This window comes from Schistocerca cancellata, chromosome 12, assembly GCF_023864275.1.
Source record: "Schistocerca cancellata isolate TAMUIC-IGC-003103 chromosome 12, iqSchCanc2.1, whole genome shotgun sequence".
NCBI lineage: Eukaryota > Metazoa > Arthropoda > Insecta > Orthoptera > Acrididae > Schistocerca > Schistocerca cancellata.
Window position 1 is genome coordinate 105,679,407 of NC_064637.1, and position 15,665 is coordinate 105,695,071.

At 46.4% G+C, this 15,665-nt stretch overlaps 1 protein-coding gene and 1 non-coding gene across 2 annotated transcripts in view; one reads left to right on the plus strand and one right to left on the minus strand.

Annotated features, from left to right (window-relative positions):
• Window positions 1-15,665, plus strand: part of LOC126109491 (protogenin A-like) — a 288,364-nt gene that overhangs the window by 38,999 nt on the left and 233,700 nt on the right. The window lies entirely within an intron of this gene.
• Window positions 10,473-10,547, minus strand: Trnat-ugu (transfer RNA threonine (anticodon UGU)). Its single transcript has one exon. It is a non-coding gene; the product is annotated as a tRNA-Thr (tRNA).

Here is a 15,665-nt window from a genome sequence, read left to right on the forward strand (position 1 = left end):
CCTCCGAAATTCCCCTGTCGCCATTACTGACAGCTGCTTTCCAAAGTTGGCATCTCTGCACGACGTGCATACCAACCAACCCTTCACCTGCACACCTGTGCATTCTGTTCTGTATCACTGTTAACGTACTAACACTGCCGGAAAAACAAACCAGATACAGATGCGATCAGTGCTGAATACGAGCTTGAGGGTGGAGAATGAAGTGGCCATTGCCGATGTCAACAGCAAGTTGCAACAAGTTTGTATGCGGTTTTCAGTTCTTGCACAGTTCGGGAAGGGGGTGTTGATTGTGTCTGCCAAGAGCATCCCAGGCACGCACTGTAAGCTTTTAGGTCCGGGGAGTACGCAGGCCATGCCATACATTTAATATCCTCACTTTACAGTTGATCCGACACGTCAGCGGCCCTATGTGGCCGGGCATTGCCGTCCACAAAAGGAAAGTCGTGACCTGCTGTATAAGTAGGCTGTTTAGGTTTTTATGTTGGTAATGTCACGTAGTGCTCTGTATGAAAATCACTGGCTGTGCTGTGTGCAGTCTGTGGCTAGTTGGCATTGTTGGAATAGTCGCTACTGTAGTGTCGGGCAGTTGTATGGGAACAGCGCGTAGCGTTGGGCAGTCGGAGGTGAGCCGCCAGCAGTGGCGGATGTGGGGAGAGAGATGGCGGAGTTTTGAAAGCGGACGATCTGGATGTGTGTCCGTCAGAAAAAGGAAGTTTGTAAAGATGGATGTCATGAATTGATAGATAAATATATGATGACTTTTGAACATTATTAAGGTGAATAGATTTTTTGTTCTCTATCAAAATCTTTCATTTGCTGACTATGCCTACCAGTAGTTAGTGCCTTCTGTAGTTAGAATCTTTTGTTTAGCTGCCAATATTGGCGCTCGCTATATTGCACTAGTTCGCGTAACTAAGATTTTTGTGACGCAAGTGATTCATGAAAGGTATAGGTTATTGTTAGCCAGGGCCATTCTTTTGTAGGGATTTTTGATAGATTGCGTTGCGCTAATAATATTGTGTGTCAGTTTAGTGATGATCAGAAAAGTACAGAGAGAAATGTCTGAGTACGTTCAGTTTTGCTCAGCTGTTTAAAAATCAAATAACGTAGAAGTTTACCAGCACAGTAATTCTTAATTTTTCTAAGAGGACGGTACAGCTGTACCCCTGAACAGTCTGACATGATCTAGGATAATCACCCTGCTGTGGTGTAAAGATACGTCACACAGAGATATGCAGCGGTGTTCAGCTTCGTCTGGAGCTTCTGCGTGGCCCTAAGGACTCCGTTAACCCCGCCGCTCTCCGCTGTCACTTCCTCTCGATTCTTGACCTGTTCCGGTGCTCTGGGGCGATTTACACCGACGGCTCAATGGCTGATGGACACGTAGGCTTCGCGTATGTTCATGGAGGACATATTAAGCAGCACTCTTTGCCAGTTGGCTGCAGTGTTTTCACTGCAGAGCTGGCGGCCATATCTCGTGCTCTTGAGTACATCTGCTAGTGCCCTGGCGGGGTCATTTCTCCTGTGTTCTGACTCCACGCGCAGCCTACAAGCTATCGACCACTGCTACCCTCGCCACCCTCTGGTAGCGTCCATTCAGGAGTCCATTTATGCCCTGGAACAGTCCCGCCGTTCCGTGGTGTTTGTGTGGACCGCAGGACACGTCGGAATCCCTGGCAACGAACTTGCTGACAGGCTGGCCAAACAGGCGACGCGGAAACCGCTTCCGGAGATAGGCATCTCCGAAGCTGACCTGCGTTCTGTCTCACACCGCAGGGTTTTCAGGATTTGGGTGACGGAATGGCATAACAGCACGCAAAACAAACTGCGTGTCATTAAGGAGACTATGAATGTGTGGAAGTCTTCCATACAGGCCTCTCGCAGGGAACCAGTTGTCCTCTGCCGGCTCCGCATTGGCCATACGTGGCTGACGCATGCTTACCTCCTCCGTCGCGAGGACCCACCTCTGTGTCGCTGTGGCTCCCAAATGACGGTCGTCCACCTCTTGCTGGTCTGCCCACTTTTAGCCGCTCTGCGGCAGACTTTTAACTTTCCCAGCACCCTGCCTTCGGTGTTGGGAGACAATACCTCCACAGCAGCTTCAGTTTTACGTTTCATCCGTGAGAGTGGGTTTTATTCTTCTATGTAGGTTTTAGCGCATGTCCTTTGTCCCTCTGTGTCATCCACCCTACTGCTTTTAGGGTGGAGATTTTAATGTGTTGCATAGTGGCTGGCTTTCCCTTTTTATTCTCGTGGTTGGCCAGCCACTGTAATCTGCTTTCATGTTTTACTCTCTTCTGTTTCTAGCGTCTCTCTGTTGTTTTCTTGTCCTCTTTGGTTCCCTTTAGTGTTCGTTGCCTTCCCTTCCTTCTTGTGGCTTTTCCTTTCTTTCAGTTTTGTGTTATATGTTTCGTCCGTTTTATTCTTGCACTTGTGGCATTGTTTTATTAGGAACCAGGGACCGATGACCTCGTAGTTTGGTCCCTTCTCCCGCCTTTAAACCAACCATTCTCCACAGTAACTGGTGGGCAGAATCACTTGCCACAGTGAAGCGGGTTTCATCGGACAACCTCACTCTGTGGTTAGACACTGGACTCGCATTCGGGAGGACGACGATTCAATCCCGCGTCCGGCCATCCTGATTTACGTTTTCCGTCATTTCCCTAAATCGCTCCAGGCAAACGCCGGGATGGTTCCTTTGAAAGGGCACGGCCGATTTCTTTCCCCGTCCTTCCCTAATCCGATGAGACCGATGACCTCGCTGTCTGGTCTCCTTCCCCAAACAACACAACCCAACCCCAACATCACTCTGGAGCACTGTTGCTGACTCCGGTGTCCTCCTGCTGGGTGCCTGGTCACGTCGGAATATGGGGCAGTGAACAGGCCGATCGGGCTGCCAAGGGAGCCTGCAGAGAGCAGGATGTGGTCCAGTGTCCTATTCCCTTGCAGTCTATCACTTCTGCACTCCACAAGAAGTGCATGGAGTTGTGGGAGGAAGAATGGCTGGCGGTGACGGCCAATAAACTGCGGTCGGTGAACTCAACAACTCGGCCGTGACGTTCCTCCTGCCGGTTGCTCAGACGGGAAGAAGTGACCCTCACGCGTCTTCGGATCGGGCACTGTCCTCGCACACATAGCTTTCTATTACGGCGGGAGGATCCCCCGGTTTGTGATGCTTGTGGTGTGCACATTTCTGTCTGGCACATTTTAACAGACTGCATTATATACCGTGATGCAAGGGCAGAAGCACCAGTCGATGCGGATCTGCCCTGTGTTTTAGCTAATGATGAGACGTGTGTGTCTAGGGTTTTAAAGTTTTGTGATGTGTCTGGACTCTGGCCTAAACTTTAAGGCTGGAGCTTTTAGTGTATTGCTGAGTGGCTGGCTCCTCCCTTTATTCCTTGCGGTCAGCCAGCCACTTCCATCTGCTTTAGCTCCCTCTACCAATTTCTTCCTGGGTTGTGACACCACCACCTAAAGTGGTCTCTAGGTGGTGGTGGTGGTTGTCCACGTTTTACTGCTGGCGGCATGCTTCGTCCCATGCTTCGGTGTGGGTAGGCACATATTTTTCCAACGTTGTTTCCTGTGTCTTCTGTTCTGTTTTATCTTATTGTTCTGAGTCTTTTCTTGACACCCGTCTCAATCTGTTACTGAGCGGGCGCTGAAGACCTAGCCGTCGTGCGCCCATACAACTCTCTCCATCATCATCATCATCATCCTCCAACAAGCATGCTCGCTACACCAACGAACTCTTTCTCAGTGATGGCGTGGTCGAAGTAGGATGCATTTAACAGGCTTCCGAGCATACAAATCAGCCTGATTTAATGACCGCGAAGCGATCCTGACAGAGACACGTATACCGGTAGCGGTTGCAATGTCTGCAGCGATCTGCATGAGAATGAGCTGTCTGTTCCTTTTAGCCACTAAGGCTGCGTATCGATCCTCTTGCGGTGCGGTGCTCCGTCGACGACCGTCGGCATGCTTCCGCATAGCATTTCCACCTTCAGCGACCGCTTTTAATCGCGATGTGACACTTTTGGACACACATTACTGCGGCCACAGCACTGAAACTTTGACCAGTTTCGAACCGCCCAGCTGCTCGTCCACGATAGTAAGCGCTCAAATGCTGCCTCGCAGACATGTTGCAGTACAACACGGGATATCGCACTAATCGGTTAAGCAACCGTCGTCGTCAAACACCGTACTGCATGGGCTGTCGAATGTGTACAGAGCGTTCCAGCACAGGCTTCGCTGCAGTTAACACGCTTCGCTCCGTCCCCTGCATTTCCTGTTGATATAATCTTTAGGGTGTTCCGTAGCAGCTGCCGGTTGTCTTGCACCAGTTGTCAAACACTGTAGTAGGCAAACTTCCTGGCAGATTAAAACTGTGTGCCGCACCGAGACTCGAACTCGGGACCTTTACCTTCGCGGGCAAGTGCTCTACCAACTGAGCTACCCAAGCACGACTCACGCCCCGTCGTCACAGCTTTACTTCCACCAGTACCTCTTCTCCTACCTTCCAAACTTCACAGAAGCTCTCCTGCGAACTAGTACTGCTAGGTTCGCAGGTGAGATTATGTAACATTTGGAATGTTAGAGACAATGTACTGGCAGAAGTGAAGTAATGGGGGCGGGACGTGAGCCGGCCGCTGTGGCCGAGCGGTTTCAGGCGCTTCAGTCCGGAGCCGTACGACTGCTACGGTCGCAGGTACGAATCCTGCCTCGCGGATGGATGTGTGTGATGTCTTAGGTTAGTTAGTTTCAAGTAGTTCTAAGTTCTAGGGGACTGTTGACCTCAGATGTTAAGTCCCATAGTGCTCAGAGCCATTTGAAACATTTGAACACTTTTACTTGTCCAGTTTCGGTTGGAAAGATGCAAAATGTGTTGAGGGACATGTGGAATATTCCCGTTTCAGCTCCTTACAGTTCATGAAATTCTTCATAGGCTTCAAAATGGCGTCTGTAAATGAGGTGCGTTAGTTTCCTTTGGCGGAAGACCAGAGCATCGCAGATATTCGTAGGCGCTTGCAGAATGTCTTCGGAGAGCTTGCAGTAAACAAAAGCACGGTGAATCGTTGGGTGAGGCATTCGTCATCAATGAAACAAGGTTGCGCAAACCTGTCCGGCCGGCCGGCCGCACACAGCTGCAGTGTCGGAACGTGCGGACACTCTCATTCGAGGTGACCGGCGGATCACAATCATCTCCCTCCACAGCTGGATGTCTGTGTTGGTAGCTCTGACACTCTAGTCCACCAGTTGGGGCACTCAAAGGTGTGTGGCTACAAGGTTCCTCGTCGTCAAACAGAAGACCATAAAGAACAATTGAGGACCATGTGGTTGCACTCCGCGGGAAGCAGTACGTGGATAATGAGGAGTTCATTGTTGCGGCAAGACGTTGACACCGACGTCGACGTGTAGTGTGTTACCGTGCTGCCATACAGGTCCTCCCAGTAAGGTGGCCTAAGGCCGTCTCACTAAATGGAGATTACGTTGGAAAATATGGTTTTGTAGCCAAAAGAGTGAGAAATATTATGTATTGGAATCCTGGAAAAAGACCAACTTTCTTTCAGAAAAAAAGTTTTGCATTGCTTATTGTACGCCCCTTGTACGAGGGTAATCCCAAAAGTAAGGTCTCCTATTTTTTTTATAAGTACAGAACTCTGTGTGGCAGTTGGTCACACTGTTATGAAAACTGCTTCACGCGCTGTGCGTAAACATGCGCACGCCGCGCTGAGGCGCTCAGTCTTGTCTTGGCAGCCGTTGAGAATGGAGCTCCCGTTGGATGTTACCGCCGAGTGCGAATTGCGCGCAGTTATTCGGTTTCTGAACGCAAAGGGCACTGCGCCGATTGAAATCCATCGCCAATTGGCGCAAGTGTATGGCGAGTCGTGCATGGATGTCAAAAATATTCGTAAGTGGTGCAGTTGGTCGGACCGAAATTCAGGACGAACAAAGCAGCGGGAGACCGTCAATTTCTGAGGAGACAGTGTTGAAGGTTGAGCAAAGCATGCGTGAAGATCCACGGACCACCCTGGATGATCTCTGCACGTTGGTTCCTCAGGTTTCCCGAAGCACCGCACACAGAATTTTAACGGAAACATCGAACTACCGGAAGGTGTGCGCAAGATGGGTGCCACGCGTGCTGACTGAGGACCACATGCGGCAACGAGTTCATGCTTCCGGCGCATTTCTTCACCGACTTGCAACCGAACAGGACAACTTCACGGGTGACGAAACCTGGGCATACCACTTTACACGTGAGACAAAGCAACAATCCCCCAGTGGCAGCATCCTTCTTCGCCAAAGCCGCGGAAATTCAGACAAACACAGTCTGCCGGCGAAGTCATGACAACCGTTTTTGGGATGGGAAAGGGGGTATTGTTGGTCGACTTTATGCCCACAACTCTGAAAAAACTCAAACGGGCAGTTGAGAAGTGGAGAAGAGGAATATTGAGCAAGGGCGTACACATTCTCCATGACAACGCTCGCCCACACATCGCTCGGCAAACCTTACTCTCCTGCAACAGTTTCAGTGAAACATAATCACCCACCCACCGTATAGTCCTGACTTGGCGCCCAGTGACTATCACCTGTTTCCTTGGTTAAAAGAACATTTGGCCGGAAAGCGATTCAGCTCTGACGACGAGGTGAAAGAAGAGGTTCATAACTTTCTGAACAGCATGGCTGCGAGCTGGTATGACATGGGCATAGAAAAACTGCCACAGCGTCTACATAAATGCATCGACAGAAATGGTGATTATGTCGAAAAATACCTAAATGTTCAAGCTGTAAACTGATGTGAACCGTTGTAGAAACAAACAGGTCTGTGTGCTTACAAAAAATTGGGAGACCTTACTTTTGGGATTACCCTCTTAATTCCTGACGACCTCAGCAGAGGAAGTTTTCAAAAGCTTGACACGTACCGCGGCAGAAAAAAGAGTGGAACATTTATCAAAGATTGTCGGTGCGAGAAACTACGTACTCAAGTCTTGGTCAAGAGTAAATATCAGCGGATAGGTCAACGTAGCCTATACGGTCGCTCGCCTCAAATGAGTTGATGGATGGGATACCTGTACGGTTCAGCAGGTAATGTGCGAAGGAAGGGTCTCCCTTTCTGGCTGGAGTTTATTGTACGCTGCCGAAGCAACGTAGAGAGCAGTTCAGTAGAAGAAAAAAAAGTTTGAGGCTGTTCTTTCTTTTTGGACAAAGGAAGTGAAGTCTAGACGTCAGTGTGCATGTGAGCGCCCCGGGGGTTAAGCTGGGTGTACAAGTGACAGTTTTTGACTCCCAGCTAGCTTTTGCGAGTAATACACTACCGGCCATTAAATTGCTACACCAAGAAGAAATGCAGATGATAAACGGGTTTTCATTGGACAAATATATTATACTAGAACTGACGGGTGATTACATTTTCACGCAATTTGGGTGCATAGATCCTGAGAAATCAGTACCCAGAACAACCACCTCTGGCCGTAATAATGGCCTTGATACGCTGGGCATTGAGTCAAACAAAGCTTGGATGGCGTGTACAGGTACAGCTGCCCACGCAGCTTCAACACGATACCACAGTTCATTAAGAGAAGTGACTGGCGAATTGTGGCGAGCCAGTTGCTCGGCCACCATTGACCAGACGTTTTCAGTTGATGAGAGATCTGTAGAAAGTGCTGGCCAGGGCAGCAGTCGAACATTTTCTGTGTCGAGAAAGGCCCGTACAGGACCTGCAACATGCGGTCGTGCATTATCCTGCTGAAATGTAGGGTTTCGCAGGGATCGAATGAAGGGTAGAGCCACGGGTCGTAACACATCTGAAATGTAACGTCCACTGTTCAAAGTGCCGTCAATGCGAACAAGAGGTGACCGAGACGTCTAAGCAATTGCACCCTATACCATGACGCCGGGTGATACGCCAGTATGGCGATGAGGAATACACGCTTCCAATGTGCGTTCATCGCGATGTCGCCAAACACGGATGCGACCATGATGGTGCTCTAAACAGAACCAGGATTCATCCGAAAAAATGACGTTTTGCCATTCGTGCACCCAGGTTTGTCGTCGAGTCTACCATCGAAGGCGCTCCTGTCTGTGATGCAGCGTCAAGGATAACCGCAGCCGTGGTCTCCGAGCTGATAGTCCTTGCTGCTGCAAACATAGTCGAACTGTTCGTGCAGATGGTTGTTGTCTTGCAAACGTCTCCATCTGTTGACTCAGGGATCGAGTCGTGGCTGCACTATCCGTTACAGCCGTGCGGATAAGATGCCTGTCAACTCGACTGCTAGTGATGCGAGGCCGTTGGGATCCAGCACGGCGTTCCGTATTACCCTCCTGAACCCACCGATTCCATATTCTGCTAACAGTCATTGGATCTCGAACAACGCTAGCAGCAATGTAGCTATACGTAAACCGCAATCGCGATAGGCTACAATCCGACCTTTATCAAAGTCGGAAACGTGATGGTACGCATTTCTCCTCCTTACACGAGGCATCACAACAGCGTTTCACCAGGCAACCCCGGTCAACTGCTGTTTGTGTATGAGAAATCGCTTGGAAACTTTCCTCATGTCAGCATGTGTAGGTGCCGCCACCGGCGCCGACCTTGTGTGAATGCTCTGAAAAGCTAATCATTTGCATATCACAGCATCTTCTTCCTGTCGGCTAAATTTCGCGTCTCTAGCACGTAATCTTCGTGGTGTAGCAATTTCTGTAGTTTTATTTATATTTATATATATATATATATATATATATATATATATATATATTTATTATTTATTTATTTATTTATTTAGGGCATGTCACAATTAAGTGATTGGCAGGGGGTTCATCGACCCATCTTCGAGCTATTTCTCTAGCGTTTCATTCTGGAACGGAGCGCGGGAAAAAAGAGCACTTACATTCTTCCTTTCCAGCTTTGGTTGTTTTATTATGGCGATCATTTCTCCTTATGAACGTCGACCCCAACAGAATATTTTTGCGATCGGAGGAAAAGTTGATGATTATTGAAATTTCGCGACAAGTCCCTGCCGCGACGAAAAACGCCTTTGTTTTAACGAATGTCACCTCAAATAGTGTATCATATCCGTGGAACTATTTCCCCTATTGCGCGATAGTACAAAACATGTTTCGATTCTTATAACTTTTTCGACGCCCTACGTCAATCCCGTCTCGTGCACATCACACACCGCACTGCAGTACTCGGGAAGAAGGCGAACAAGCGTCGTCTAGACTTGTTGCGTCTTCTAAATGTTTTGTCAATAAAGCAGTCTTTGGTTTGCTTTCCCCAGAACATTGTCTATATGATCGTACAAATTTAAGTCATTCCCTAAGTATTTAGTTGAATTTGTAGCCTTTATATTTGTTTGATTTATCGTGCAAACGAAAGCCGGCCGCGGTGGCCGTGCGGTTCTAGGCGCTTCAGTCTGGAACCGCGCTGCTGCAACGGTCGCAGGTTCGAATCCTGCCTCGGGCATGGGTGTATGTGATGTCCTTAGGTTAGTTAGGTTTAAGTAGTTCTGTGTTCTAGGGGACTGATGACGATAGCAGTTGAGTCCCATAGTGCTCAGAGCCATTTGAACAATTTTTTGTGCAAACGAAATTCGATTGACTCCTTTAGCACTCGTGTGGATAACTTAACACTTTTCATTATTTAGAGTCGGATGCCACTTTCCGCACCTTACAGATATCTTATCTAAATCGTTTTGCAGTTGGTTTCGATCATCTGACGACTTTACAGGACGGCAAATGACGGCATCTCTGCAAACAGTCAGGGGGCTGCTCAGATTGTCTCCTAAATCTTTTTTTTTTTAAATTAGGAACAGCAGCGGGCCTGTAACACTTCCTTGCGGAACGCCAGATATTACTTCTGTTTTACTCCATAATTTCCGTCAGTTACTACGAATTGTCAGCTTTTTGACATGATACCACAAATCCAGTCGCACTACTGAGGCGATACGCCATACGCCATACGCAATTAGTTTTGCAAAATCATTTGTAAGGAACGATATCAAAAGCCTACTGGAGATCTAAAGATACCGAGTCAATTTTACTTCCCCTGCCGATAACACTCTTTGCTTCGCGAAAATAAAGAGCTAGTTGTGTTGCACCGAGAATGATACTTTCTGAACCCCTGCTGACTATTAGCCAATGAATCGTTTTCTTCGAGGTAATTTATAATGTTCGGACACAGTATATGTTCCAAAATCCTACTTCAAATCGACGTCAGTTATAAGGGTATGTAATATAGCGAATTACATCCATTTTCTTTCTTGGTCACTGGTGTAACCTGTGCAACTTTCCTGTCTTTACGTGCGAATTTTTCGGTGAGCGATCTGTAATGTATGATTGCTAAGTATGGTGCTATTGTATCAGCATAGTAGGAAAGGAACCTAACTAGTATGCCGTCTGAAATGATAATTAAATCAAGACCCAAAGCTGTCGACAGACGTTGATATACGTCAACGGGGACAGTTGAAAATGTGTGCCCTGACTGGGACTCGAACCCGGGATCTCCTGCTTACATGGCAGACGCTCTATCCATCTGAGCCACCCAGGGCACAGAGGATAGTGCGACTGCAGGATTTATCACGTGCACGCTCCCCGTGAGACCCACATTCCCAACTTTAATGTCCACACACTACATTCGTAGTGCCCCTGCCCACTACACTGATTACTCGCCGCAGACAATCTTACCGAGTCCCAGAAGAGTTCGAGCAAAGCGTTGCATCCACTTCGACCATAGATGCTAGTAGACTGGCCTTGCTGTGCAGAAGTTATAGGGCTGGTGTGGCTCCAACATTAACCACGTGACTGTTGGCAAAACCTGGCGGGATTTCAAATGAGCGGTCTGCCATCCTGTGTTTGTATCGTATTTTACCCACATTTCTCAATTGACTGCCAAACGCTTCCAACAAAAATTACTTTTTTATTTGCGAAAAATTATGTCAGAACTACATTTGACCTGGATTTGTTCACAGTACCATTTATAAAATCTAAAAAATATATCGAAGGCCCCTCTGGTGGGCAGTGGGACTAAATTATTATAAACTATCAGTTAAAGTAAAATTTCGTTAAAATTCTTTTAAACAGTAAGAGTGGGCTCGTGGCAAAACTTTAAATATTGGATTCGCCGCGTTTTGAGCTCTAGTCACTTATAAAAGAAAATGGGATATGGGAATTATGTCAACTATAGGTCCCAAAATTGTCGACTTTAGGAGCAGGTCCATTTTAGAGTATCAATTTTAGGTGCATTTCAAAGGTTCAGTTCCTACTATTTTTACAAAAGTTTAAACTATCAGTTTAAAAAAAATGATATTTTAGATGAAAGGTGAGACTCTGAAGTTTCAGAAAATAATTTTGGAACCTACATTTATTAAATAGTATTAGAAGGTAGAAAAAAATGCTCTTCATGTGTCGACTATAGGTGCTCTTACCTTATTATAATCTCACTTGTGTATACAAAAAGGCACCTATGTGCAGATGGCTTAAAGTTTTTCCGTTTCAGGGCCTGTATCGAAAGCTGTTTTCATCCTTAGGGAACCTATGAGTAGGAACGAGAAACAGTTATACTTACTTCTGTAACCGAATTATCACAGATACTTTCCAAAATGTAATATGACTCTGACTTTACAGGCATCACTTTCAACACTTTAATTTACGTGATACTCTATTTCAAGTGTATAAAACATGTAAAAGTCACTTCAGCAGATTTCAATAAACGCATCTGCATTATCATAGAAACACACGTGAAATGTAATGCCATTTCCCCCGACAAAACGCTGAGTACAGCCATAAGCGCAACACGAAACAACCATGTTTTGCCAACATTCACGTGACTTTAGCCCAGAGATGTTGGAGCCACGAAAATGACGTCAGGGCCAGTCTATTATATTTATGGTCGAAGTGCATCCAGCACGTATAGTATGCTATATGTACCTGAGGACTTGACTTTATTAAGTGCTCTGAGCTGCTTCGCTATTCCGAGAATATCTACGTCGATGTTACTTATGTTGGCACTTGTTCTCGATTCGAATTCTGGAATATTTACTTCGTCTTCTTTGGTGAAGGAATTTGGGGAAACAGTGTTAAGTTACTCTGCTTTAGCGGCAACTGTCACCAGAAACGTTACCATTGCTGTCGCACAGTGAAGTTATTGATTGCCTCTTGCCACTGGTGTACTTTACATATGACCAGATCCTCTTTGGGTTTCCTGCCAGATTCCGTTTTACATGGTTAGTGTACAGTGCGGCATCAGTTCCATCTCTTATTAATTTATTTGGTATACAGGGTGAATCGGATACAACATGCACCGCAGATATTGCGGAAATTGAAATTGCTATTGACGTGCGGTTTTCATAGAATAGACTGGCGCTCTAGGGCTTACAATGTTAGCCAATCAAAATATTGTAATAATTCTTAGAAAGTGTATTTTTTGTGCAGACATAGCTTTTTAAATGGAACAATGGCTATTGACATTAACAAACTAGAAGTTGAGTAAATTAGGATGTCGATGGTTTTCGTTGTGTTGTTTTGGAACGGACCATCCAATTCAACGATTTGGAAACATGCTGTAGTACTTAATGCACTGTGAGCTGGACAGTCATCGTGTTAGTACCACAGGTCCCCCCTACTGCGCAGAGGACTGTCTTCTGGTGTCCGTTGCCAGCCTGTGTGGCCGAGCGGTTCTAGGCGCTACAGTCCGGAACCGCGCGACCACTACGGTCGTAGGTTCGAATCCTGCCTCGGGCATGGATGTGTGTGATGTCTTTAGGTTAGTTAGGTTTAACTAGGTCTAAGTCTAGGCGACTGATGACCTCAGATATTGAGTCCCGTAGTGCTCATAGCCATTATTTTCTAGTATCTGTTGTGACGTCTCGTTTTGTCTCGGCTCCATGGTGATGGTTGTCCCCGTCTAGGTGACGTCGAACGGCGTCCGTCGATCACGACAACGCCAATCTGTAACTACTGGGCGTCCAAAAAATATATCCACCGTTTAAAAGTCCATAACTTGCAAACTAATTGACTGAGTTGTCTTATTGTTGGTGAAAGTGTAGCTTAAAGTCCAACTTACAGATATCACTGTAGGTGTTCGAAATGGTCACCATTAACATCCACACACAAACGATGCCGCCGAACTGCTGCATGAACTACTGACTGCAGCGTGTTCAGTTGGATATTTGCACATGAATGTACGATAGATTCTCGACGTTCATCCAATGTGCGTGGGTTTTGTCGATAAACGACGTCCTTTAGTGTTCCCCACAGGTAAAAGTCCAGAGGAGTTAGGTCTGGGGAACGTGGTGGATACTCCACAGCACCTCTACGGCCTATCCACCTTCCTGGTAGATTTTCGTCGAGATAGCCCTAACACGATTTTGGTAGTGGGCTGGGGCATCATCTTGTTGAAAGTAAACTCTTCCATCTCCATACAAGTCTCGGATGGCAGATAAAATGGATGTCTGAAGCTTCTGAAGGTACACCTCACCGGTAACTGTGCTGTCAAAGAAGAATGGCCCAATCGAGCCTCGGTAAGACAACCCACACCACAAATTTACTCCTGGCAAATTCACACCTTTTGTCTACATGGACGTTCGGATTTTCGGCGGCCCAGTAGATGCAATTGTGGCGATTTACTGTACCATTGAGTTTGAACTGTGCCTCATCAGACCACACAATCATCTTCTCTTCATCGTTGCGCACCATGTTAGTAAACCACTCGCAGTACTCCATTCTAAGATCTGGGTCGTCCTCGTTCATTGCGTGTAGCAATCGTGGGATGTAGCACTTCCACTCTGCTGTCTTCAAAATTCGCCGAACACTTGAGCGACTCACTCCAGTTTCACGGGCACACTGTCTCACAGACTTCTGTTGTGAGTGAGTGAATTGTTGTAACACACGACGGGAGTTAGCTGGAGTTGTTACTGTTACAGGTCGTCCAGATCGTTGTTTGTGTGCATCTTTAACACAGCCTTCGACTTTAAATTTGTTTCGAATGCGATGAATCGTTAAACGTGTCGGTGGCTCTGTTTGATACTCATTTCGCCATTGCCGTTGAACCTCATTAATGTTTTCGTACTTAAAATACCACTTCAAAACTGACTTCCTTTCATCGAACGTAAGCCTTGCGCCAGTCATGTTTACTCGAGTAACTAGGTGCAACTAAGAACAAAACACTGACTATCTGGCGACTGTCATCTGACAAAACAAAACATCGAAATACAACGCTTGTGTGGCGATTGCCGGAACTACGAACTCTTACACTACCAAAGATGAGACAACGCCGTCAATTAGCTTGCCGGTTATGGACTTTTAAACAGTGGATACATTTTTTTGGACCCCTGTGTTTTATAAAAACAAACTCCTCGCGCGATTTGGTTGTTTTTCAGATACAGTCTCAAAACTGATATCAACGCCTCGATGGAGCTGCACGCCGGAGTGTGTGCGCCGCCCTTGCTTGTAGTTAAAGCAATGGTCTTCGATGTCTAGCAATCTTCTCCACTTATAAATATAGCGACTGCACCACTCGATAACGCGATGACTCCCGTGATCTGAAATGATTACCAAAAATCCCTTCGGTGTTCGCGACAGACTTTTCGGTTTACGCGAACTTGGTGTCTGTAGTTCGTATGCCCGGTTTGAGAATGGGTATTCAGACGTTGTCTTGAATCATCAATCCATCACCCAAGCCGACGTCACATCACGACTTATGCGGCGATATTGAGTTGTTAATTATTATTCCGTCGTCAAGGCTCTCGCTACGTCGCGTATTCAACAAACTGCACGACGTAATTCCAGAGATAACATACCCTTGAGCAATGTTCAGAATGCGTCGCATTGCGGTGTAAACGTATTGCTGTTTACAGTTAAATTGTCACCAAATCACTTTTATGTCATCCGAAGAATCAGTTAATTCCACCAATACACTTTAAATCTCCATTAAATGATGTATGCGACACGAAGAATTAAAGTTGAATTAAAATTTATTGTCCCTACACTGGGCACACACACCGATTTTTCATTCAGGGAATTGAGTTTGTTAGCATAAGCAATTCTGACTGACGATAGCTTCTGACAACATGGCGCAATTGTAAGTTTTTCGTGATTGCATTTATCTGTTGCCTACTCAAGTCTAATAATTGAGCTTACGTCGACGACCAGTCTCTTTCTGTGTCCTTTGATGGTCGTGACTATTAAGTATCACGAAGGCTAAGTCTCATCACAAATCAGCAATCACACGAGTTATTTTTCTGTCACATATATCAACTATAGAAAAAAAGTTCAAATGTGTGTGAAATCTTATGGGACTTAACTGCTAAGGTCATCAGTCCCTAAGCTTACCCACTACTTAACCTAAATTATCCTAAGGACAAACACACACACCCATGCCCGAGGGAGGACTCGAACTTCCGCTGGGACCAGCCACACAGTCCATGACTGCAGCGCCGTAGACCGCTCGGCTAATCCCTCGCGGCTATCAACTATCCCCTTATCTGTCTAAACGGTAAAGAAGATTTTACTTCAGTCCGACTTCTGACTAATACTTCCAACCGTAAAACTTTTAAACTTCAGATCGGTTTTAAAACAATCTAGTAGCGCTTAACATGCGTACCGCTATTGCAAGAGTACAATAGAGAAGTGAAGTTGACATCTGCATTGCCGAGTTACATTGTAGTCAC